We start from the raw sequence: 24,904 nt of genomic DNA on the forward strand, positions 1-24,904 counted from the left end.
TAAATTTTAGTTGCCAACGTGTTACTTATCGTTCTCAGGAAGACGAATATCAACATTTAAAGACACAAATACACGCTACATAGCTTTCCTCAACTTTCTGGTAGGACCTGTTGGGAATTCCTTACACGTTATTGACTTAAAAATGTGGTTTAACCTGTAAATTACGCCCATTTAATTATCGGTCAGGGTTTTTATGACTAACGTAAATGAACGACTCGACAGCGAAGCCAGAGTGCGTCTGTCTATTTATCTACAAAATATATCCAAACTACTGTTACCCATTTGATCTAATCTAATCCAACCAAGCAAATGCAGTGTATTGTATTTTTATCAAATATAATCCACTCTTTCCTTCCCAATATATAAAATTTAATTAATAAAATTTTTAATATAAAATTACATTTTATCTAATCTAATAATATTAATTACATCTATTTTTCTACATGGTCAATATATTATTACATTACATTTTTTATTAAGTCTAGTTTATTGTCAGAAAAGAACAGACCTTTTGTAACAGTATGAATACAATATGAGTATTTAATCTCGGAGGAAAGAATATTAAACATTTTAGCTACTCTCTACCTCTATTAAAGAAGAAATGAGTCGTTTATAAGGTCACATTTTGATGTGAGTAATAGACAAGTGTTGGAAATCGAGTGTATACAGTATTACACAAAAAAGAAAACGAAGATAAACTCATTGTCATGCAAAAATGTATTTTCTTTTTACACTTTCTCACCTGCACTTGGTTGACTCCTTTGAAAAAGTTTGTCGCTCAGTTGAAATGCAGACGTGCAAAACAAGTGTTTCATAAGGTGCCCTGTCAGAAGTTTTTTTTTTTTTTTTTGGTGGATGCACCACTGGCTAATGTATTTTTTTTAAATGTGATTCCTTGAATTGCAATAGTCTGGTCAAGAATTTTGTTTCCATGGCAAGTCTAACTGTTGTGACCCATACTCTTAAATCTAAAAAAACACACAGAACATGGCGGTATGGTCGACCGTCTGGTTAGTACACAGTTCTGAAGACGCAGGTTCAAATCCTGGCCCCGGCTGTGTGGAGTTTGCATGTCTCCCCCATGCCTTGCGTGGGTTTTCTTTGGGCACTCTTGTTTCCTCCCACATCTCAAAAGCATGCATGGCAGGTGAGTTGAATACTCTCAATCGCCAATAGGCGTGAATGGTTGTTTGTTTATAATGTATGTGTACTACGATGGACTGGCGACCAGTTCAGGCTGTACGCCGCTGGGATAGGCTCTTGCACTCCCCCGATCCTTGTGAGGATAAGCAGAACAAAAAATGGACGGATGGATGAATACTCTACACACCATCTTGGCATAAGATACTTCAGAGACGTTTACATATTGTATGAGACACTCTGGGCAAAAACGTTTCAATTATCTTATTAGCTACTTATTAGCCACTAAAAGTCCCTGCCTAGTCAGTGGTGACACATAGAGGAATTGAAGAAAATGCGCGGATTCATAGTTGTGTGAGTCAAGTGTCATTTTATAGTTTGTGTCAGGGCTGTACATCAAGCATAACCGGCGATTAGCGTTAAGACAGCTGGAAGTTTGTGTTGTGGTTCTCTCATAGATATAAAACGTGCTGTAGAGGCTACACTGACCCTAACCAACCTGCTGACGTGGCAGCCATGTTAAAAAGATAAACGTTGTCCTCACTCAAAGATAAGATGTTTATTTATTTATTTAGTTATTTATTTTTGCTAATTTCTCAACTCATTTTCACGAGGTTTCCTTTTTTTTGTCAATGCCGAAATTTTGTGCATGTGTGTGTATGTATATATGTGTGTGTGTGTGTATGTATAATTATTATTTTTCCCCCAAATTAATTTGTTGAGGGCGGAACGGTGGATGAACTGGAAAGCGTTGGCCTCACAGTTCTGAGGTCCCGGGTTCAATCCCGGACCGGCCTGTGTGGAGTTTGCATGTTCTCCCGGTGCCTGCGTGGATTTTCTCCGGGCACTCCGGTTTCCTCCCACATCCCAAAAACATGCAACAGGAATTGGACACTCTAAATTGACCCTAGGTGTGATCGTCAGTGTGGTTGTTTGGCTCGATGTGCCCTGCAAATTGACCGGCATCCAGTTCCGGGTGTACCCCTCCTCCTGGTCGTTGACAGTTTGGATAGGCTCCAGCACTCCTTGCGACCCTTGTGAGGATAAGCGGCTAAATAAATGGATAGATGGATAAATTTGTTGACGAATTTATTGGGTGGGCAAAGGAGTAGTTGCCCATTCAAATTAATCTGAAAAGTATTCAACCCTTAGTCTTAATATTCCAACCATCAACCCATTGTGACATACGTCCACACATGTGTACACACAAAAGCGCACACAGAAGATGCATATAGCATACCAGATTAAAAGGATGTTAGTGCAGCCATTAGGCAGTGATTAGCTGAGACAGCCACAGGTTTTCCTCTTCATCAGCCGGCCTTTCTAGGGAGTCCTGTTGGCTCCGTGGAGACTATTAACACCACCACAAGGAGGGAGGGCAGTAGTGGCTCCCGCGGCGGCTGCCCTTAACCACACTACACACGCTTTCATTAGTGTGTGTGAGCTCGCTGATTTGCCTCGGGACAACCCGCAGGCAAAGTCCTCCGTGCTTTCATGGGGTGCACAATGTATTCATGTATTCATACAGTTAAACATACATGCACACATTTGTGATGGCATCATTAGGGGAATTTGTATTTGGTGTTAAATTGATGGGGTTCTGCTGATTTTGGGTGCATATAGTTGAGAAAGGAACGGGCACATTAGGATTATGCTAAAGTTTTATTCATGGATTATCTATCTATCTATCTATCTATCTATCTATCTATCTATCTATCTATCTATCTATCTATCTATCTATCTATCTATCTATCTATCTATCTATCTATCTATATCTATCTATCTATCTATCTATCTATCTATCTATCTATCTATCTATCTATCTATCTATCTATCTATCTATCTATCTATCTATCTATCTATCTATCTATCTATCTATCCATCTATCTATCTATCTATCTATCTATCTATCTATCTATCTATCTATCTATCTATCTATCTATCTATCTATCTATCTATCTATCTATCTATCTATCTATCTATCTATCTATCTATCTATCTATCTATCTATCTATCTATCTATCTATCTATCTATCTATCTATCTATCTATCTATCTATCTATCTATCGTGACTTCAATGTGATGTTAATTTGTGTTATAGAGCAATGATTTTTGCGGTCGCACAGTTGTCTACTGGTTAGAGCGCCTGGCCCACAGTTCTGAGGTCATGGGTTTCAAATTCCGGCCTTGCCTCTGCGGAGTTTGCAAGTTCTCCTGGTGCTTGCGTGGCTTTTCTCGTTTCTTCCCACATCCCCAAAAACATGCATCAATTGGAGACTCTAAATTGCCCTTAGCTGTGATTCTGAGTATGGATGGTTGTTTGTCTCAATGTGCCCTGCGAATGGCTGGCAACCAGTTTAGGGTGTACCAAGCTTCCCAAAGAAAATAGATGGATGTTCAAATACCAGATGTTGCGTGCCAGACTGGTCACGATGAAATCAATGACGTTAAATGAAAAGGCTGAACGAGTGTTTAGTTTGAGGCGTGCAGTCGTTTAAAGCCATGTCATTTCTAATCAGGAGCACAAGATGACATGACATTTGACACCGAGAGGATTTCCTTAAACTGAGGCAAATGGTGAAATGACACTGGTGTGTTTAAAATGAACCAAATGTACGCTTTATAATACCTTTTAGAACATGTTAATTAGACCCAGCAATTACGTGTACAACACGTGTCATTTACATAAGGGTCATGTTTTGCTAACAAAACACGCTCAAGTCTGACCCACTGACATTTTTATCGCCAAATTATGCACATTGTGCCAATTAAATTAATTAGATGATTCATTAAGAAAAATGGCTAGGGGAAGCGGTTATAATATTTAGTTATGTGATGCAATTTCCTTTCATTGTAAAACCCAATTTGTTTCATAACATTTTCCCAGCCTGATTGTGATGTATGCAGTTTGTTTGCACTCTTAATGAAATATGATTAAAATTAGTGGCTGTGCAGCTTGACAGATGTTCCCCCCCCAACAGGCAGACCTTTGCACAATTAACTGTTAATCAATTGCATGCCCCGTTGTTTCTGTTTGTGCTCAAAGTGAGAAAATATTCCTTGCCGTATGTGGGTAAGGGAATGCTGAGTACTTCCAATGAGCAATTATCTACAATTTGGGGCAATAAAGCAAACCCCACAAACAACTTTGAGCCATTTAATCCATCGCGACCGATCTGCAAGCGAGTGCTGTCGGCTCACTTATTTTTATTTTCAATTGTAATTGTCCTCTAATGTGGTCTAATGTTGTAAATGGCATAAATATTTTACTGCATCTTTTGAGTATGCAGGAGTGACACATTTAATATAATCTCTCGTCCCTCAATTTATTGGTTGCCGTACTAATATTTGATCAGTTCAAACTTTACACTTTTTTTTTTTATAGCCCCATCATTTACATGGCTAACAGGAGGGCACACAAATGCACTATCAATTTGAGTTGCGCAGTCTGTTTGCCCACAAGATGGCGCTTTAGTTCTGTTTCTGTTTTTATTCAAGCTGTAGTTTGGCCTCATTAAGCAACCACATTTCTATGTAAAGTGGAGGAAAAATTAGAAAAATCGAACATAATACAAATAATGACTTTTTTTTAGCTTTTGGTTTTTGTTACATGTTAGTAGGAGACAACAAGCCTAGAACCCTAATCATAAACTTACCGGTACTGTTAATTTTGATGCAGATCCTATACTAGACCACATGAGCTTTTGCAGGTCCACCTAATGTTATGCCTAGTTGAGTGGTCACACAAAATAACTCCCAATATTAAAACTAATTTGAAAAATATGCTATGACACATACTTTACGACACGAAATGCACGAAGTTTATTGTATTATGCTGTCATACTACACATGATTCTCAGGATTAAAATTCTACAGTGGGGTGCAGTAGTGTATGGCTCACATAAGACCTTCTGCCTATAATTGTTGTCATCCCGAACAAATAAATGAATACATATATAAATCTCTAATAAAAGGGTTCATTCATTTCAACCCTCTCATGTTGACACGTTGGAAAATACTTTTCCGAAGGCCAAACACTGCCAAATCAAAAATTCTGTTCATTTGGATTGTTATTTAATGTTGTAGTTTCCCGACATGGTGATTAAATTTTTTTTTTTCACTGTACGCTAGGGGCGTTAAACTAATGGTTGTCACGGGCTATATTGTAGTTATTGTTTCCCTCAGAGGCCTGCTATGTCTGTGAAAGTATGTAAATGTTTAATTGCCTCATATTAGTATAATAGACACAGCAGATTGATAGATAACTAATTTTTAAATTAAAGTTGAGAATAATTCTTTGTTCAGCTATTGTTCCAGTTACTATAAAAAGGATTTAGGTAACAAAATAAAATGCTTGAAATATTGCATCATTGATTACATACGAGTTAAAATTTTAGAACAGATTTTTTTTATCAAGAATTATGGACGTTGACAGAGATGATTTGCTTTTGTGGGGCTTGAGTTTTACATTCGTGCTGTAAAAATTAAAATCATGGAATATTTCATCTGTGTAAAGAAACTATGAAATGTATGACTTTCACTTTTTAAATCAAACTATTGAAATAGATTAAGGTTTTGACACAATTCTAATTTATTGAGCTGCAGTACGGTGGTATAAAGGCAAAAATCATAAAATACACACCACTACAGATTGCTTCTGGACTAAACTGTATATTAATACCTTCATAAAATTGGTGGTATTTTACAGTCATAGCTAAGACTCATAACTAAAGTTGGCAACCAGCTTGGAGGAAACAGCTACAGAAATGATTGATATTTCTGTGTTTAATTTCAAGAAACTTTGAATTGAAAATTATGTGTGTGTAGCTGAATACAGTAACCAAAATATTCACTGTAATATTCTACCTCTGTGGTGCAGTACACTTGAATAAAATGGCAATTAATGTGTTTCAAAATGAAGCATTATTATTGCTGTAAAGGTAGAATGTTTGATCCGGCACTTGTGTGGGATTTCATGATAATTTGCAAGTATACTTGGATGCCTTCTTTATTGTAATGCCGGGCTAATTTAACTTGTTTGTAAGGAAAGAATGTTTTACAAAGAAAGCAAAATAGCTGCCCGGTTTAAGACATCCGCAGCCTTTGTCGGTTTCCTTTCAGGTGACATGAAGGTGATACTAATTTGGCTCCCACTGGACATGACTTAATGTCCGACATAAAAAAATAACTACATAATTTGTCTCCATCCAGAAGGCTGACTTGGCATGGACAGCAGCAGGCCTAAATGTCACCCTGTAATGAGTTCTGGCCAAAGGTACACAGTTAGGACAGTGCCCGCTGGCACCTGGGATGCCCACTGGCTAGCGTTTTAGCCCACAGCCATTTGGACAAGCCCACTCTGCTTTGTGGATGCTTACATGAGTTGCATCTAAAAACTCGCAAAAAGTTTCATCATCGTAAAGTTTCGATACACAGCGTCGCCGTAGAAGATAACACACCTGGGGACGTTCAAATGGAATGTTCCTTCTTTAGAAAATAGGAAAATACTGCACTGTTTACAAAGAATTGGACCCCACTTTTTCCTAATGGAGGTCATTGTGCAACAGCGAGTATTGTATTGGTGATGTAAGTCTCTGGCGCGAAACTGTGGTAGACTTCATCAGGTGGGCTGTTTCTTGAAATATTGCTCCCATAAAGAATTATGGGTCCCAAATTTGAATGGTTGGTGAGGAGATGCGAAAGGTGGGTTAAAGGACGCACTTAGGCACCTTTCCTAAGCATTTGTAGAATTCAGATATCCTTCCTCCAAGTACTTCCTGGTCATCTTGCTGGGATAGGAAAAAAAAAAGAGGGAAAGTTCCCTGACCAAAAACCAGAAACTGAAGAGGCCCATAGAGTTAAAACGATTTTGGCCACTTCTATATTTTTTTGGGTTCAATTTATTAGGGTGCCGATGCTAAGGAGAAGCAATTCAGTTGTCCCGGGGATCTGGATTAAGGTGCAAATAAGGGAAAGTATATATTTTCAGTGACTGTGACGTGATTAGAACAGGACCAAGAGCAGGACATCGAATCATAATGTCAGCACCCTTCTACAAGTCATGCTCCATGAATCCGGAACGTTGCCTGCTTACCAACAAACAAATATGCAAAGAAGCATACGGGCAGACCCCCCCCAAATCAATATGATACGAGTTACTGACCAATGTAATGTTTTGAAAATGCTGTGCTCGCTTTGATGATGGCTCAAGAAACGTGCAAAGTTTCAGATTAAGAACCAATTTCACACTCTCATTCACAGGTTGTAGGAGTCACTTAAGTAGTGATTGTTGCATACAAGCAAATTCCACAAAGAAACAATACTGTCAATCCGCTTATCTTTCTATAGGGTTGCAATGTAAGATTCTGCTTCTGTATTATATTATTATATCCATGTCCAGGTTGGGCTTTGAGTTTCATATACACGTAGTTAGCATTGTTCGGAAGGATCACCTCGGTTGTGAAATGACTTATGTAAAGAAAGCCGTCTCCTTTTGTTTGACTACTCTGAGACAAATTGGCAACATGCTGGCTTTATTATCTTAGAAAGGCACAGGAGATGAGGCAACATTATATCGAAATTAACTTCCCATTTCCTGCTGAACGGAATCAATTTCAGCCCTTTATGTTACTTTGCATCTGCCTTTTGTCTTGTTGCCCAATCTTTCCTGTTTTTCTCATTCATCTGTTTTGCCCTTTCCTTGATCTGATAGCATTAAACATATAATTAAGTCATAAAGGATGGCGACTGATGAGTGTAGCAGATGGTAATTGCGTCCTACATTTCAATGAAATGATATGCATTGCTACAATTTACAGCCTTCGCCTCATATTTTATTCAGCAACCTTTTATCTCTTTTCCTGCAGAATTATTCTGCAATAAATTTAGACATCTTATCAATAGCCGGAGTGATAGTGGCAGGAACGTGGAAGAAATGAGGCTGTGGTGGTTTTGCGCTATTTAAAATAATTTTACATAATAAAGGAGCAAACAGGGCTGTTCTATCACTGTAGCACGGCTGCTGTTACTATTTTGAGTACGGTCGCATTGGTGGGACGAAATGCCAAAAGGACATTCAGAAACGTGATCAGATTGGGTGCAAGTTAAACAAACTTTGCAGCGCACTGCAAGTTTTGTCCGCTTAATACTGTATAATTATGTTGATCCAGAGGGTAAAAGGGATTCATGTTTTGTCTTGTTACTTGTTGAATTGTACTACTCAGTCCGGTGCATCAGACGTGCTCACCACCACGGATCCACTTTGCTGCCCCAGAGTTTCAAATTGGAACAATAATGTGAAAAATTTGAATTTGAAAGTCGAGCCCCTCAAATATAACAAAAACACGTAATCTCCAAAAAACACCTGATGAATTGCCTCATCAAATGCAACCATTGGGGCAAAAATTTTCTTGTCACAAAATAGTTGACACTCAAGAGTTTGATTTGAAAGTAGAGTGTTTAAATGCGTCGCATTTGGGAACCTGTCGCTCTTGGTGCTTAGTGAGCTGTACATTTGTCTCCTGAGGCCAGTGCAACTTATCACTTGGCTTGCCCTGGCTCTGGGTCTTGTAAGCACACCTCTTAACAAGCTGCAGACAAGTGTGATAATGTGCGGCCATTTCAAACAAACTTTGGGGACAAATGAACAATATGGCTGCAGAGAAAACACATTGACTGTTCCATGAAGCTGATCTTTTTCAGCCGATACTGATAAGCTGATAGTTACGATTTTCAAATCACATTATCAAATCGGGACAACACTGCTGATAAGTTTGACAACAAATCAGTTTGAAGGATTGTGTTTGACCTCAGATTTTTTAATTTTACTGCTTTCCATTGATCATTGAAATAAGTACCCTTTCTTCTTCATGAAACATCCCTCAAACAGAAAAGTACACTGACATCCTTATGGAAACCTCCTTGACCTTCATAATTAGTGTGTGTTAAACTGTTTACTGTTGCTCAGGGTGGCACGTCTACGCAGACATTTGGAATGTTTGTATGCACCTGGACTGCATTGTTCTGCTCCAAGTAATTTCTAGTCATTGACATTAGTCTTAAGACACTGCACTTGGGCCTGCTAGTTTCAGCACGTTTACAGCCAGCCATCGCTAGATTTCCTACTCGCAGACTCATTCCTGCCTCCTTGCTTTAGTAAACTTTCCTCCTGTGATAGTAGTGCCAGAAGGAGCTTTTTGTTCCATTCACATGCCCTCCTCTATTGCCGGTCCCTAGTGAAGTGCTGTACTCTAGTGATATTTGAGAATTGCTTTCCGGGGCGATATAGGTATAATTCTCATGTTCCCTGCCGACCTGCCAAGTGCACTTGGCGGGTGCCAGCTGGAAGGCTTTCACGTGTGTGCTTGTGTGGAGCGTGGGTAGATTGGGTTTGGGGGTGGGGGTTTAGGGGGGTGGGCGGTAGGCAGTAAGAGGGGTAGAAAAGACCAGGCCAAGTATACAGTACATAGTCAAGTGTCTGTAGACCTTGAAGATGGTACCCAGGTCCATTACCTTCAAGTAGAAGTGCTTATGTTTAGTCGGCTGTATTTAAATCACGTGAAGCTTCAAAGGAATCTACACGGGGTGACTCGGCTCTATTTATTGACGCCTTCCCTGTTTCCACTTGCTGGTAATAGACTGGAAAACTCAGATAATGCGTTTGATCGATCAACACGAACAAATTTCATTTGTTCGGATCAATAACAGTTTACAGCTGACTGAGCCTGAAAGAAGTACATTCATTTGAGCCTTTTGATTGAGGTTGTCTCTGAGAGGCACCCCAAGATTGGACCTTTCTCTTCTGCCATTGCCAGTAATCTGTGTTTAAAACTAATACCACGCGGCTGAAGGCTGCAAACTGTATGATATCCAATGTCTGTTTTTCAATTCCTTGTCATATGAATTAGAATGAAGGGAAATAATCACGATCCCCTTTCCTATTTACTCATGTCTCAATTTTTCCATTTGAGTTTACAGTAATCATTTTATGTTATTTTTTTTGTTCAGCAGTGTGATCTGTGTTACGTTTTCACAGTGCTTGAAACGTAGTAATAGAAGAGCGATGCGGAACCACAGTGGGGTTAAGAGGAAATTAACTGACTTGCAGAAGAAAGACGTTTCCACCCCACAACCTTTTGCACTTTCTTCCATGTTTCAGCTTTTCATGATCATGCTCTGCGGAAAGCCCTCCAGACATGTGAGCCTGCTCTCCCTGCCCGCCGCTGCCTTCCCAGCCTGGCTGCCACCTTCTGCACACAGACAAAAACAGCATGAGATTGGGAGTCCACATGGATAAACATTTACCGCGGTAGGTGTTGCTTCAGGCAAGTGCTGTTGACTGGGGGTCGAGGACATGGGGGTTTACTGCGTATGCACGGGTGCTACGGCAAAAACATTCTCATAGAGGTCGATAATATGGAGGGAAAAACATTATTGTGCATGGCAGTTTCAATCACCTCATTTTTACATACACGTATGACATATGTGACCTTAGACTGACTAATGCTAGATCCCTGAATCTTATTTCAACACAATTTTCGATAAGCTGACCAACTTTGTTGAAACAATTTGGACAGTGTTGTACCTGGAGTTCAAGTTAAAATTCAAGTAACTTTATTGTCAGATTTTTTTATACATACATGACGTACAACATAACTGAAATAGCATTCCTCTCAGACCTGTGGTGCTGTCATAAAATCAATCCATCCATTTTCTTAGCCGCTTATCCTCACGAGGGTTGTGGGAGTGCTGGAGCCTATTCCAGCTGTCAAGGGGCAGGAGGCGGGGTACACCCCTGAAAATGTTTGCCAGCCAATCGCAGGGCACAAAGAGACAAACAGCCGCACTCACAATCACACCTCGGCGCAATTTAGAGTGTCCAAATAATGTTGCACGTTATTGGGATATGGGAGGAAACCGGAGTGCCTGGAGAAAACCCACGCAGGCATGGGGAGAACATGCAAACTCCACGCAGGCTTGTCGGGATTGAACCCGGGACCTCAGAACTTTGAGGCCAACGCTTTCCAGCTGATCCACCATGCCGGCCTGCAATAAAATAAATAGTTTAAAAATAAATAAATAAAGAGCTCTCTCTAAAATATGTACATTGGGCATCATACAATAAACATTATAAACAATAACAATATGGTCAATCTGGCGTAGATCTGAATGAGTTCAATGAATGGAAGTTCATGAACTCGTTCATATTTTGTCCACACGTGATGTGAACTCACTTCATTTCTGCTTGATAAATGCAATTGAGAATTCCCTCATTCTGGCATCTGGATTTTGATCAATTTTGGTTTTCATTGAATTTTCTTTTCCTTTCGGCTTGTCTCTAGTACCAGGAAAAATCTGGGACTTCCAGGTTAAACCCGTCTGATAAGACTTTAAGGACCCTTCATATGTGGGTGGATAAATACTGTATTTGGCAACATATTCAGCGCAACCACGGCCTCCATTCATGGCAGGTACAACAGCTGCGTGAGAACGCGAGGTTCGTTCAGAGACATTGGGTAAATTGGAATTAATTTGTTCTTTAGGGGTTCTTTTGTAAATCAGTACATACGTAATTGTAAAATGTGATGACTAGAAAAATGATTATTTGTGTCAGAATGCTTGACTTAAAACTGTATGATCACACTGTCATGATATGGAATTTATTTAGTTTTATCATATAATTGGAGGTTGGGGGTATTATAATATACATCTATCAGTGAGGAATGCAGTGTCCTTTCACCATCGTTCTTGTCACACTGTGTTATGTGTTTTTGTATGTACACTAAGAACAAAAGTCCTACAATAGCCTGTTAGCAATCAGAGGTGAGTAGAGTATCAGAATCAGAATCAGAATCCAAGTACCAAAGTAGCCAAATTTTGTACTCAAGGGTGCTGTTACTTTAGGATAAATTTAAGCGGTAAAAGTAAAAAGTAGACCCCCCCTCAATATTTTCTTGAGTAAGGCTCAGAAAGTACTCAGTTTAAAACCTACTCAAGCAAAGAGTAACTCGTGAGTTACCTGTGATTTAAAACAAAGAAAAAAATATTGCATTGATTGACATTGGTTTGACCAATCCTGGCCTCTTGCGTATGTGCACATAAAGACCGGTTCTAGCAAGCTGGCTTCCAATTTACCATCTGTCTCTTGTTTTCTCAACGGCAGTCACTGCATACTCAGTCGACCCGCTTATACAAGAACTTGAGCGCTTTCATCCACATCAGAGGATATCTAGCTACCTGTACTGACACCCAGAAAATGCATCTTACATTCAGATCGTCTGCTTGCGTGGCGTCATTTGCACCCGTGAGTGTGTGAACTCAGAGAAAGTCAGATTTAGAAGGAAGTGTTTGAACAGGGGCTTGACTCTGGCCTGGCTGCTTTTGAGCGCCTCGTTGACGTGGCATAGAAAAGCCCTGTGCTGATCTGGTGGGATATACTCTAGCTTTAAACTGATGTGTTTTTGATACTGCCACCACAAAGTTATGTGTAGGGATAAGAAAGATGCTGGATGTGGTAGCATCCATTTTTTTTTACGGGTCGTCGTAGTTGTATTTGATTGACAGTTGACATTTGAGCAGGGGATGGCTTCAGCACATTCAACGGACATGCCGACAGCTAAGAGCTGAGACAACGGCTTGATTCCCCAAGACCTTGAAGCCTCATTTAGTTCTTTTATTTACTTGTCTTTTTTTTTTTCCCTTGGATCCACATTTATTTTTTTAAGGTGGAATTTGGTGGGCGGCATGGTGGTGCAGCTATAGAGTGTTGGGCACACATTTCTGAGGGCCGGGGTTCAAATTCCAGCCCCGCCTGTGTGGAGTTTGTATGTGCTCCCCATACCTGCATGGGTTTTCTCTGAACACTCTGGTTTCCTCCCACATCCCAAAGACAGCCATTAATAAATTGCCGCTAGGTGTGATTATGAGTGCGACTATTGTTTGTCTCCATGTGCCCTGCGATTGGCTGGCAACCAGTTCAGGGTATACCCCGCCTCCTGCCCGTTGACAGCTGGGATAGGCTCCAGCACTCCCCAAGACCCTCGTGAGGATAAGTGGTGAAGAAAATGAATGGATGGATGAATTATACCTATGCAATACTTTTGCAAACACCATTATGTTCGCACTCCAAAGCTTGTCTCTCAGCACTCTTTTAAGGGGAGTTTTAGTCATTTGCATTTTAGTTCAGCATTTGGCTAGTGACCAGTCCAGAATGTGACCCATTTCTACCCCAAATTCTGCTAGGAGAGGCTCGAGCTCACCTACAACCCTAATGAGGGGAAATGCTGTAGAAATTTGATGGGTGCACTTTGTTTTATTTTACAATACATAACTCGTCTTGGACGGCAGTTATGAATAATAAAATGATATTTAACTGCCATTTTTTTCATTAGAGCAGCTCTGAGTGTTCCACCATATTGTAGTAAGTCTCTAGAAAAAGTGAAGTCTTCAAATGCATCATATCTGCCAAAATGATCACACCCGTTAGATACAGGCTGCGATAAAGAATAGTTTTCCATATAGCTCAAGCCTTGTATATAGCTTCAATGTTACATATGAATAATCCAGCAGTTGATAAACTGCTTTTTATTGAGACACAACGCAAAAGCACTGAGTTCATGTTGCATTCCAGGCCTCAAATAAATGCTTTATTATTGTTTGAGAGACATTGGAAAAATAAATATCTCTGTCCACAAATGAATGTCTCTTTACACAGTCTGAAAGCACACATTAATATTCTAGATGAATTTAAGAAGATGTGAAATTTAAAATGTGCTCAAAGGTGAGGATGTACTCACACTCTGTAACCTTCTTGTGAAAGAAATTTCTCTCTGGAAGCATCAATACAAATCAAATTATTATTCAAGCTATCTGATCCACCTTTTGTATCAGATGTAAAGTCTGTCTTATAAAGTGTAGTCATAAGGTGTAGTGTACTGCATTAATGGCACATCTGATCTTGCTATACCAGTGGCCAAAATGCACTGGCTTGTCGAGGAGGGCAATACATTAAGTCCACGGGTTTAAATTTGGCCCAGGTTAGGCTGAGGCATGAGATGCATATTGTTTGTGTTCATTTGAATAAGGACAAATGTCAGATTTCCATGGCTGCGGGCAGCCTGCATGTTAGATGATCAACTCTTTTGGGCCCCTGGACGCAGGGTCATCAGTCGCGCTTCCAGGTCACTGTCAGTGCATGCCAGTTTGGGGCCATAATTGACCTTTTGACAGTGTGCAAGGAGACAGCCTTTCTCCCAGGGCAGGAATAATCACTTTGGATTTAGTGGCGGCTGTGCACATGTCATTTAATTAAAATGTTTGTTTTCATTACAAAAAGAAAAAGAGCATTATTATCCTCAAAGTATAAAATCTCAAAATGCAAACAACAGAAGATAAAATGCTTTTGATTCATATAAATGGTCGTGCCAGGTAGGGTTTTGCAAGCAAATATACATTTTATTGAACCACAAATGTTTGATTATTTAAGCTAGAGATGTTGCATAAAAACATGACTGAACCATGCTGTTCAAAAAAATAATATTTTTTCTGCCTTAAAGCAAGAAATGCAGTCATTTACTTTTATGTGTTCAGTTAATATCTTTATTATGTGTGAACAAATGAGTCAGTACATCTCAGGGCATACTGTAAATGTGCCATCATTCGCCATTGTCCTCGTGTGTGTGTGTGTGTGTGTGTGTGTGGCTGCAGATAAAGGTTGAGCACAGCCCCGTATCCCACAGGCCCTTGAGTTCCCTAAGGCTCCTTTTGGGTTCATGTTCTCCAAAGAAGCGTGCGTTCACCCTTCACTGTGCTCGTTATTCCTCACAACATTGCACCCAGGGCCATGTCTCCCTCTTCATAGCCCTTAACGTTAACTTTCATTCACACCATGTACTCTGTTTCGATGGAATATTTTTCTCCTCGTCTCCCTCCACTCTTTTCTAATGCTATTAAATGTATCATAATTTTATCCCAAACCTGATTTCATTTTTCTGGAGCAGAACTATGTCTGTAACATGCAACTAAATATGGTAATGTTTAATCAAGAAAAAACGCTAGCTTCACCTTCATGCTATACATACTATTATACTCATTGGTCACAACTTAATGAGGTACGCCTGAATAATCTTATGTACCAAAAGTGATATACTTACACAAAAAAGTAGAGTGCAACCTCAGCAAAGGCCAAACCCCCAATTGGAAATTGAGTGTTGTCTGCATTTTGGAGTTGAATTTGTTCTGTGACCAGGCTTGTAACTCAAAACAGTCATATTGAAAATCACAATGCCTCATTGAAATGTATTAAATGAAATGCCATTAATCCATTCCAGCGCCAAATTCTGCGCCTTCTGATCCGTGTACCCTGACCACCTGGGGGCAGTGTCATATAGTCACACATGCAAAGGAGAATTTTGCAACTCACACAGTATCCTACTGAAATATTATTTTTTTTCTACCCCCCAAACCATAAAGAATGTATTTTTTGTGTACTCTTACGTGGCCTGTGTACATGTTTTGCTCCAATCTTTGTGTTTTAGTATCCGTTGTGAAAACATTATCATGCCTCGTCTATCGATCCTTTTCGTTAGCCCATCTACGGCATGTTGCATTGTTTTTTTGTAACATGTGAAGGATGCTTTCCTAAGGCAAAGCTACTGTATGTGGTTGTTTATAATACACTTCTAATCCTCTTAATTTTATTTGTAGTTTGGCAGTAAACATCAACTGAAGAGGGCATTAAGGTAAACATGGGTTTTTTTGAAAAATTCAAACCTCTGCTTGTTGTGAATAGATTACACTGCCACCATCCAGAGCTCAGATTGCTCCAATTATTGCTTCCAAAGCACTCAGTTTAATTGTACTGGTCAGCGAAAAAATTATTGTCATATATATATATATATTTTGCTGATTTAAATTCCAACATCACATTGATTTTGGTCAATCCTGTCAACAGTTGGAACAATGGCCACATATTTTTGTGTACATATACAGATATTTTTGTTTTAGAGGATGAAAAGTGCCCTGAATTAGGAAAAAAATATGATTTACAGGTATTTACCAGTGATTCTTCTTGATCATGATGATCATTCTTTCACCAATATCTATTAATGATTCAATAGTAGGCAAAATTTGTAACACTTGATTAATAAACTGTTAACAACTTGGCAAAATCTGACCTGAACAAGAGAAACTGTTGTCATTTTCGGCATCAACGATGCAAAGTTGTCCTAAATCTTTTAAAAAAAGCAGAGAACTTGTCCTTTGGTGTGAATGTAAGTACGAATGTTTGCTTGTCTTCGTGTGCTTTGATTGGCTAGCTGTCAGTCTAGGGCAGGGTTCAGGAACCTTTTAGGCTGAGAGAGCTGTAGATGCCAAAATGTAATTTCAAAAGAGCCATGCAATATTTAAAAAACTAAATACAGGTGTATTTGAGCATTCATGTAGAACCAACACTTTTAGAGTACAATAAGTCTCTGAATTCTTTTAAATAACATTGTTATGATGTTGCTAACTAATGATGACAAAAGCACTTTATGTTAATTAATGTGACTTCTGGTGCTCCATGGCTTTGCTGATGGCCTTACAGTATAGTCTTTCATACGTCGTTAGATTAAACTTCATGCAGGCGGTGAGACTTCCATCTGTTAATCGTGAACCTAATTCAATTTGATTTGCCTTCATGATGGTACGATAGTGAACAGTTCTTGCCAACAATAACATGTCTTTTATTCGTTTGATTATCTTGTTTATGCAAAAAGTTGTCAAAAAGTTAATTCGCAACATCAGGCATGAATGGTTTGGCATACTGTGAATGGCTGTCTAGTCTTGCCGAAAACTGTAGAACTCCCCATCTTTTTTTCTTTGATCGATCGTTTGCACAATTAGTTGTTGCTACCTGCTCTGCATTGGACCCTTCTCCGCCTGCGCACATCGACTGCTATGGTGAACTACGGCAATCCCACTGGGACAAACTGTCTCTGCTCATTTGCGTTGCCTACATAACTGAAATTGTACAGTATGTAGTGGTGAGGGCTCTGCGAGCCATATGCAACACCAAAAGAGCCAGATATGGGTCGCGAGCCATAGGTTGATGACCACTGGTCTAGGGTGTGCAATGCCACTCATTCAGGGTCAGCTGGGATAACCTCCAGCGCACCTTTGACCCCAATGAAGAACACTATGCAGAGGATGGATAGATACACAAAAGCATTATACAAAAGAAAACAAAAAAATAGTTGCAAGAGGAAGGCTGGAACGGATGAACGACATTTCCATGGATTTCAGTGAGGAAAGGGGATTTGAGGTATGAGGGTTTTGAGCGAGGTAACGGAAGAAATTACACATGTATCTCAAGGCATCACTGTATGGAAATCACTTTCTTTAACTGGCTAATGAGCAAAACAAAAACGGAACATACTGTAACCACTTGTCCTTGCACAATCTGGTGCCATTTTGATCCCTCTGAAAAGTGTGTTACAATATCTGCACATTTGTTTCTAGTGTCAATCAATACTAAACATTCACGCCTTTGTCAAGGCTTATCTTTTTATACTGTTAGCGCTCATGAGATTTTAGGTGTACTTAAGACATTTACATTTAAAGTAAATCCATTCACATGAATTGGGGTTGCGTACAGAAAAACTGATTACAGGATCTTGAATGAGATGTTGTGAGTATTTAGAAAGGGGAGAGAAAAAAGCCACTGTAGCAATGCCAAGGGCTATGCCTTTGAGTCGGGGGTATTACATTATTAATTAAAATACAATTCGCCTTGTTGCCCATGGGTGTACAATGTAACACACTTGATTGAATCAGCTAGTGGCAGCCTGCTGCAACGGGTCTTTTGTGCTAGAAGGGATGAGAGGAATTTGAGGGTGTATTACACTACACACACACAAACGCACGTTCGGAGGAATGGTGTCGAGCGCTCATTTGAAGCTATGCGCATGAAAGTATGTTGGATTTAGTGAAAGCCATTAAAAGCATTAATCAGGGTACCTTTTTATCCACTTCACCGAGCAATTACTATATACCACACTCATCCTCATATGAATCTTAAAGCATCTTTTTATGTTCGTGCTTGACCAAGTTTCTTGCTTTGTTTCTTGTGAAACTTCTAGTATACATAATTTTGTTGTGTTATCTTGTTTTTTAAAAATATTTCTTTCAAAAGAATGTCTTGGTGAGAATTCTATCTATTCTATCTCGATCACGTGGCGAATACTCAGCTTTCAAACTCTCCAAGGAAACTCGACAGGGTTAATAGATGAAATGTTAAGTAATTTGCACAAACACGTTTTATGTTCTTTGAATATGAGGTGCTCACAGGTTTGTTTGAATTATGAATTATATGGTGTTTAGGTTATTGTGTGAGCCTTTTCCCCCTGAAGATAGCTCTCATTCTACACAAACCACATTGCCAGTTTTTCACTGTGGATTGGAGACAAAATGCAGTAGTCCATCTTCATCCTCATTAAGGGTCTGTTCAAAAAGGTTGTGAATATGTAATCTTTTAATAGCTGCCTTGACAGAGAAAAAGTAAGTCGTGGTTCTTTTATTACTAGGGTGGGAGTGATGAAGGTTGGAGGAGTGTGTGTGTGCGTGTGTGTGTAGCATTTGGCCATCTCAAGAGATTCGGGTAAATAAAAGAGGAGGAAATACCCCTTACGCCCTCTCCTCCCTTTGCCTCTGATTCCTCATGACCTCCAGTCGAGGTCTGTTAGACGTCGTCCAGGTCATAGGATACATGTTAAAGATGGAAATATCAAATCCAGCCCAAGGCTTTTACATTTGCTCCTGTGCTCCAAGTAATCACAGTGTGTAGATCAGCTGAGGGGTTTTCTCCCCCTCTCTTGTATTTGTACAGCCACCACAAGCAAATCAGAGAGGTAATTATGTCTTAACGTGGTCCGGCTACTCATATCCATAACTGCTTTGGGGACATTTTTTTTCATTAAAAAAAGGTGATGGAAGGAATGTGTCATCCTTCTGTTAGATGTAGACCTGGATCCATTGTGGAAACATAGAGTTTGTTGGTATAGTGGCCCGATTGTGCGGGACCGCGTCTGGCTGTGCGTCACGTGCGACACGAGGTTGTGAAGTGTATCGAGAGGCACAGCCCAGTGAGTCTGATAGTCTGCGCTCTATTGATAACTCTGCCTGTTTTAAAATCCTGGCACAACAATGCAATCCGAGCCTCGCGTGCTCCACTGAGCAACAATACCTCTCACTGGCAGCGTCGGTGTAACGATGACAGACAACAATAAGGAAGTGCTTTGCTCATTGGCTCCTCATTTCTGGCGCCTTTTGATAAGAATATATTAAGTTTATTACTGATTTATCCTGGGGCATTCAAGGGCATAACTATTTTCAAGCTTTGTTTTGTTTATATGGCGCAAAACACATAGTCAAGGAAGATGTGTTGTTTTCAAATGGAAGACAAAATGTTTTTTCCCCAAACCTAACCTAACCTGCATAATGTGCTCAAATCGGTGGTGACTGGAATTTTGCTTCAGGTGGAGCTAAAAAAGCAATCAATAATTCCGAATTTTCGGACTCAAATAAAAATGAATCTTAGACTATCTTACTACTTACTTTGTTCTTATAAGAGTCGCAAATGCTGCTGAATTTACTTTTAAAAAAGTATTTCACAATTTGTTTTAGCCATTCTTTATGGCCGACGCCATCTTGACTTACTGCACACCGACTCGATTGATCACTGACTGCATCGGAGTAATCGGTTGAACCAGGAACTGTGCACTAACAAAAGGTTCTGCGTCGTTTGGAACGCAAAATGCAATTAAAATGTGTTAATTTTTAATGAATTCATTACTATTAATGAGTTCAAGTCCTTTATCTTGAATGCATAACATTGAATTATTTTTGTGTAAAGTTTAGCTTTCTTTTAAACTTCAAATGGGAGTGGTCATAAAGAGCTTGAAGCAAGCACTTTGATCTTTTTTTTTTGTTTTTATCAATTGTTCACTATCTGTTGTTTGTTCTGAAGTTCATTCCCACCATCCAGTGTTGGTAACAATTTTTTCCTTGGAAATCAAGACAAATTAGTTTCCCGAAATTGCCTTAGTGATGGCCCATAGCTCATAAACCCCTAAATCCGTCCACCTGCAAGCTGAGGTAGTGCTTGCGCTTCACTCCTTGTTGTTGTTTAGATGGAGCAAAACAGTCAAGTAAGATTTTCTGTTTTGAAAAGGAAGATTAAAATCCTCCCCACCCTGAACAGGAACCGACATATCCTCACTCCTGTCTGCACACCCATGTTCGCAGTGCAGTGGTCTCCGTTTGTTTTTGTTGCTCGGTGTTTATCGAGCTAGTAGGCCGGGCCAGGAGCTGGGAGGTATGGTGGAGTGTAAGCAGTGTTGATGTGGATGGCCCCTGGTCAGAGGCCAGGCCCTGGCTGTTAAAACGCAGCCTCTTTTGTGCGTCAGAGCACTGCCAGTCCTATTCCGCCCCTGTCGCTAGGGGTGGGGAGGCATTTACCCGCCGCATGCATTCATTCATTGCGCTGGCATTGCTTGATGCAGGGGCTAAATGGCATTGTTACAACGTGCCTCAGAGAAGTGTTGACAGGCCCATATGCTAATTTTAATTAATAGAAGCGAGGTGGGTGGAAGCAGGGGGTTTTATTCACCTCAACTCGGCTCCGGAATTCTATCTGCACCTAGACTGGCAAATATAATTGCGGCAAACTCAAATGAGCTCATTAGGAAATGTATTGAATTTACACATTATTTCCAGTAGTTAGCCTGAGTTATTTCCCCTAAGGAGTCAATTACATACTCATTTGTGACTCAGGTGAATGGTTTTCTGGTGACTTCTTCAACTGCAAAAATCGTACTTGCTGAATAATTTGCAAGACAGCTGCTGTACAGGAATATCTATTGACGTTCATTTGCGTGAAGATTCTAAGACGGGGGAAACACAGACAAGATAACGACCCCCTTTTGTTTCGTTTATTCACTTCATTTGATTAACTCTTAACATGTTATTCACTTCTGAATTAGTCCGGCGTGTGCTCACGTGTCCTTGGTGAAATTCGTTTCAGTTTTTGGTCCCAGCAGTCTTGTTTGCCGTTCAGACGCACATTTTATGAGAATGTGTACAGTCAGTCAAAAAGTGTGAATGTGAGTTTAAACACAAGCTAAAAGAAGTCCTGGTGAGTCAAGGTTCAAATTAGATGATTAAAAAACGGGGAAATTGTCAGAATATCACATTCTTGGGATAAAGTTTGTTGAAAAACCTGATCTTATTAGCATCTTCTGCCATCTGAAATTACTGTAAAAACGGAATCGCATTGGAATGCTTTAAGATTTTGCTTCATTCGTGGCCAGGCCGTACCACAGTTTACTTGTACAGCTGCATTTTGAGATATTAGCCGTTACTTGGAGAATTTTTATTTTTGTCTGGAGGTACAAGTTAATGTTGGAGATATGACTATCATGTCAGACCCCGTGAGATGAAGCCAGCAGACCTAACAATGGCCACTATAAATGAATCGTAATGGAAGTTGGTGGTGTTAATGCACCACTAAGATGGTTTGCTAACTGCTGATCCACAAAATGAGCAACTTATTCCTGCTATTTCTGCATTCTGAAAAACAGGCTGGTTGCTTACACCTTGTTGGGGTGACTGCCGAGAAACCAATGTGACAAAGCAAGCTTAAAGGGCCTCTGACAGCCCTCAAAAAAGAGCAGAGAGCGTGTCATTAATGAGCAAAATTGCAGAAGTCTCATTTGACATCTTAGTGGCAGCCGCATTGCCTGCAACCTCATTTGCAGATGTCACACTGGGACAGTTGCCATACAAAACATATAGTGGGACCTGCTATGGGGGAGGAACAAGAGATTTTTCCGACTGTAACCCTAACCCTTCTGACACGGAAGCTCTTTTTGAAGAAGAAAACGTCTCACAATCGAGTGAAGTAACCGGGGCATTATTACCTTATCGTTTCAAGCCATATTTAGATGATATGCGGATCACTTCTAACTAACAACAATATCCCCGACAGTATGTATGACAGTATGTAGCGTACTTAGGAGGACCCATACCGGGTGAAGTAACTACTTCAGGGGTGTCCAAACACCAGTGGCCGGTGGGGAGGGAGAGCTCCTTTCTCCTCCCGCACGCGGCCAAACAACCTCTGTGCCCAATCCACCTCCGCTTCAGGGTTAGCGACGGCTGCAACCAACGCCAGCCCTGGCAACGATGAACAGTGCAAGGCCCACCAGCGATGTACAACACCGGCCCCGGTGGCGACACATTGAGCACCCCTGACTTGCGTACTTTATTAAGTTATTATGATGCGTATCTTTTGTGACATTCTGAGAGAAGGATTACGTTGTCACCCCCAACTATTATTTTTTTGAATAGCTCTATACGCACCTACTTGTCATTTAGAACCCACAAAACTCTTGTCCTTTGCACTTGTGCAATCCATTTTTCATGACGAACTCGGTCTTTTGAAAACGTATGAAGAGTGAATCCATCCTCCCGAAAATCCAGCAGTACAGCTGGCTAACACGCAGAAAATGCGGCTAATCTCTCGCAGGCACTGTAGGTGTTAATCTTTGTTGGTGTTTACATACTGAGCATCCCTCCATCCATCCATCCATCCATCCATCCATCCATCCATCCATCCATCCATCTTCCATTCTGCTAATTCCCATTAGGATTGCGGGCATGGTGAAGCCTATTCCGGCTATCATCGGGCGAGAGTTGGGTACACCCTGGACTGGTCGCCAGCCAATCGCAGGGCATATAGCAAAAGAAAACCATTCAGCTTGACATTCATTTAGAGTTTTCACTTAACCTACCATGCACGTTATTGGAATGTGGGAGCAAACCGGAGTATTTGGCGAATATCCAAACTCTACATAGATGAGGCTAGATTTGAACCCTGGTCCTTAGAGGTGGGAGGCAGATGTGCTGTCCACTGCACTGCCTTTTCATATATTTGTATAAGTAATGACATATGTGTATTTAATGTCTGAAGGCATAGTACACATTATATATGTCATGTCATGTCATTATCCAAGCCGCTTATCCTCACAAGGCTTGCAGGAAAGCTGAAGCCTATCCCAGCTAGCTTCGGGCGAAAGGTGGACTACACCCTGAACTGGTCGCCAGTAAGTCGCACCAAAGGCAGGCGCGTGTACTACTACACCATCAGTGACTCCACATTTTATATATATATATATATATATATATATATATATATATATATATATATATATATTTATTTTTTTCAAACGCTTGTAACGTCTCTTGATTCTCGAGCCAGTTTGAGTCTAATATAATACTTCACTTTTCTTACTTTTTCCCACACTTGTCCGTACAGTTATATCGTGGTGTCGGCGTCCTATGACGGCTGCTGCCTGTCCTCGCCTCACAGAGTCGCCAAAAGGGAGGCGGGAACGGGCCCAGTGTGGCCCCAGCCCAAACACATCTCCTGCATTCAGCTGTAAATACCACCAACAGCTGGTGGCGCACAAGGTAGTCGTGCTTAACAAATGACTGGCCTTCTTGAGGGGGGAGAGGCATGAAGCTGCACTTGCTTCTTTGCCAACCAAGTGCCCGGAAAGTGAAACTTGTTCATGCAATAAATAAACAAATCAGAGCATCTTTTCATTGAGGCTATAGAGAGATATTACTAAGTCGACCGACAGTGATGCATTGCTTCAAAAAGAGTGGCGAAGTGAACTTCTTTTTTGGATCCTATCCGCGCATACCTGCTTGCCCACCCGTTTCTGAGTCGCAGAGCTCTGTTTGGAGAGATAGAAGCGACGAAAGTCACCTTTGAGCCCCGCAGCCCGTCTAGTGCTCCCGGTATCACGCGTAATGACATTCAGCGTGGCCCAGATCACATTTAGGATAGCTGATATGATGCGGCTGTACGCCAGCAAGCAAGATGGCCACCTAAAAGAATAAGGCCCCCGTTCTTCAGTTTAAACACAATCCATTTTCTAGTGTAAATCACTTGTCAGTCTATTTCAAATGTAACTGCTCTGATGTGAGAGAGGGAGGTGGAGACTGAGAGAGCAAAGATTATCTTTTGAGGCCATTTCGCCGACACCGTTGCGTGACGGAGACTGACAGCTCTTTCAGATGACTGACAGGTGTCCTTTGAAATGCCGGTGAAGCAGCTTCTGTTCACACTGTTGAAATGCATATTTGGAGCTCTTATCATAAAGGCATGGATGGCCCAGATAGGTGCCGTTAACATTGCAAATGGCTCCGGAATTATTCATTGTCAGTGCTGTGGGAAAGAATCGGTAGGAGCGGGGGCCGGCGGTTGGGTGGCGGCGGCGAGGGGCGAAGTTTGATTATTCCGCTCACACAATGGCAGGGTACTTAATGATTCCTCTCCACCTTGGCAGCGGCATGTGCTGACTTCAGGCGCTAGCGGTGGGTGACACAGGTCCGGCCAAGTGTTAGAGCAAGATCATACGTCCAGGCCCCATTTTAATTTCTATTACATTAATCTTTTCTTCACAGATCCTCCATGAATATTCCAAGGCTCCTTGTTTGTCGGGAAGCCTGTCTCGCTTTCATCTATTCAGGTGGTTTCATTCACTGTGAAAGCCGGCTAAATGGAGCCGATCAGTCAGTGACAAACGGGACACAATAGAGCCCGGTAACGTGTCCCTTTCCTCCTTTCAGCCTTCTGATAGACAACGCTGACACCTGCCCCCTGGGGAGACCCTTCGCCGAGCCAGTGCACTGTTCCACGAGAGACTTCCCTTATTTTATC

The 24,904-nt window shown here is 40.8% G+C and overlaps 1 long non-coding RNA gene across 1 annotated transcript; it reads left to right on the forward strand.

The window, feature by feature from the left end:
• Positions 1-24: 24 nt before the first annotated feature.
• On the forward strand, positions 25-24,904 carry LOC133511981 (uncharacterized). Its single transcript, XR_009798086.1, has 3 exons — positions 25-100; positions 10,298-10,447; positions 24,814-24,904. It is a non-coding gene; the product is annotated as an uncharacterized LOC133511981 (long non-coding RNA).

This window comes from Syngnathoides biaculeatus, chromosome 14 (assembly GCF_019802595.1).
Source record: "Syngnathoides biaculeatus isolate LvHL_M chromosome 14, ASM1980259v1, whole genome shotgun sequence".
NCBI classification, from domain to species: domain Eukaryota; kingdom Metazoa; phylum Chordata; class Actinopteri; order Syngnathiformes; family Syngnathidae; genus Syngnathoides; species Syngnathoides biaculeatus.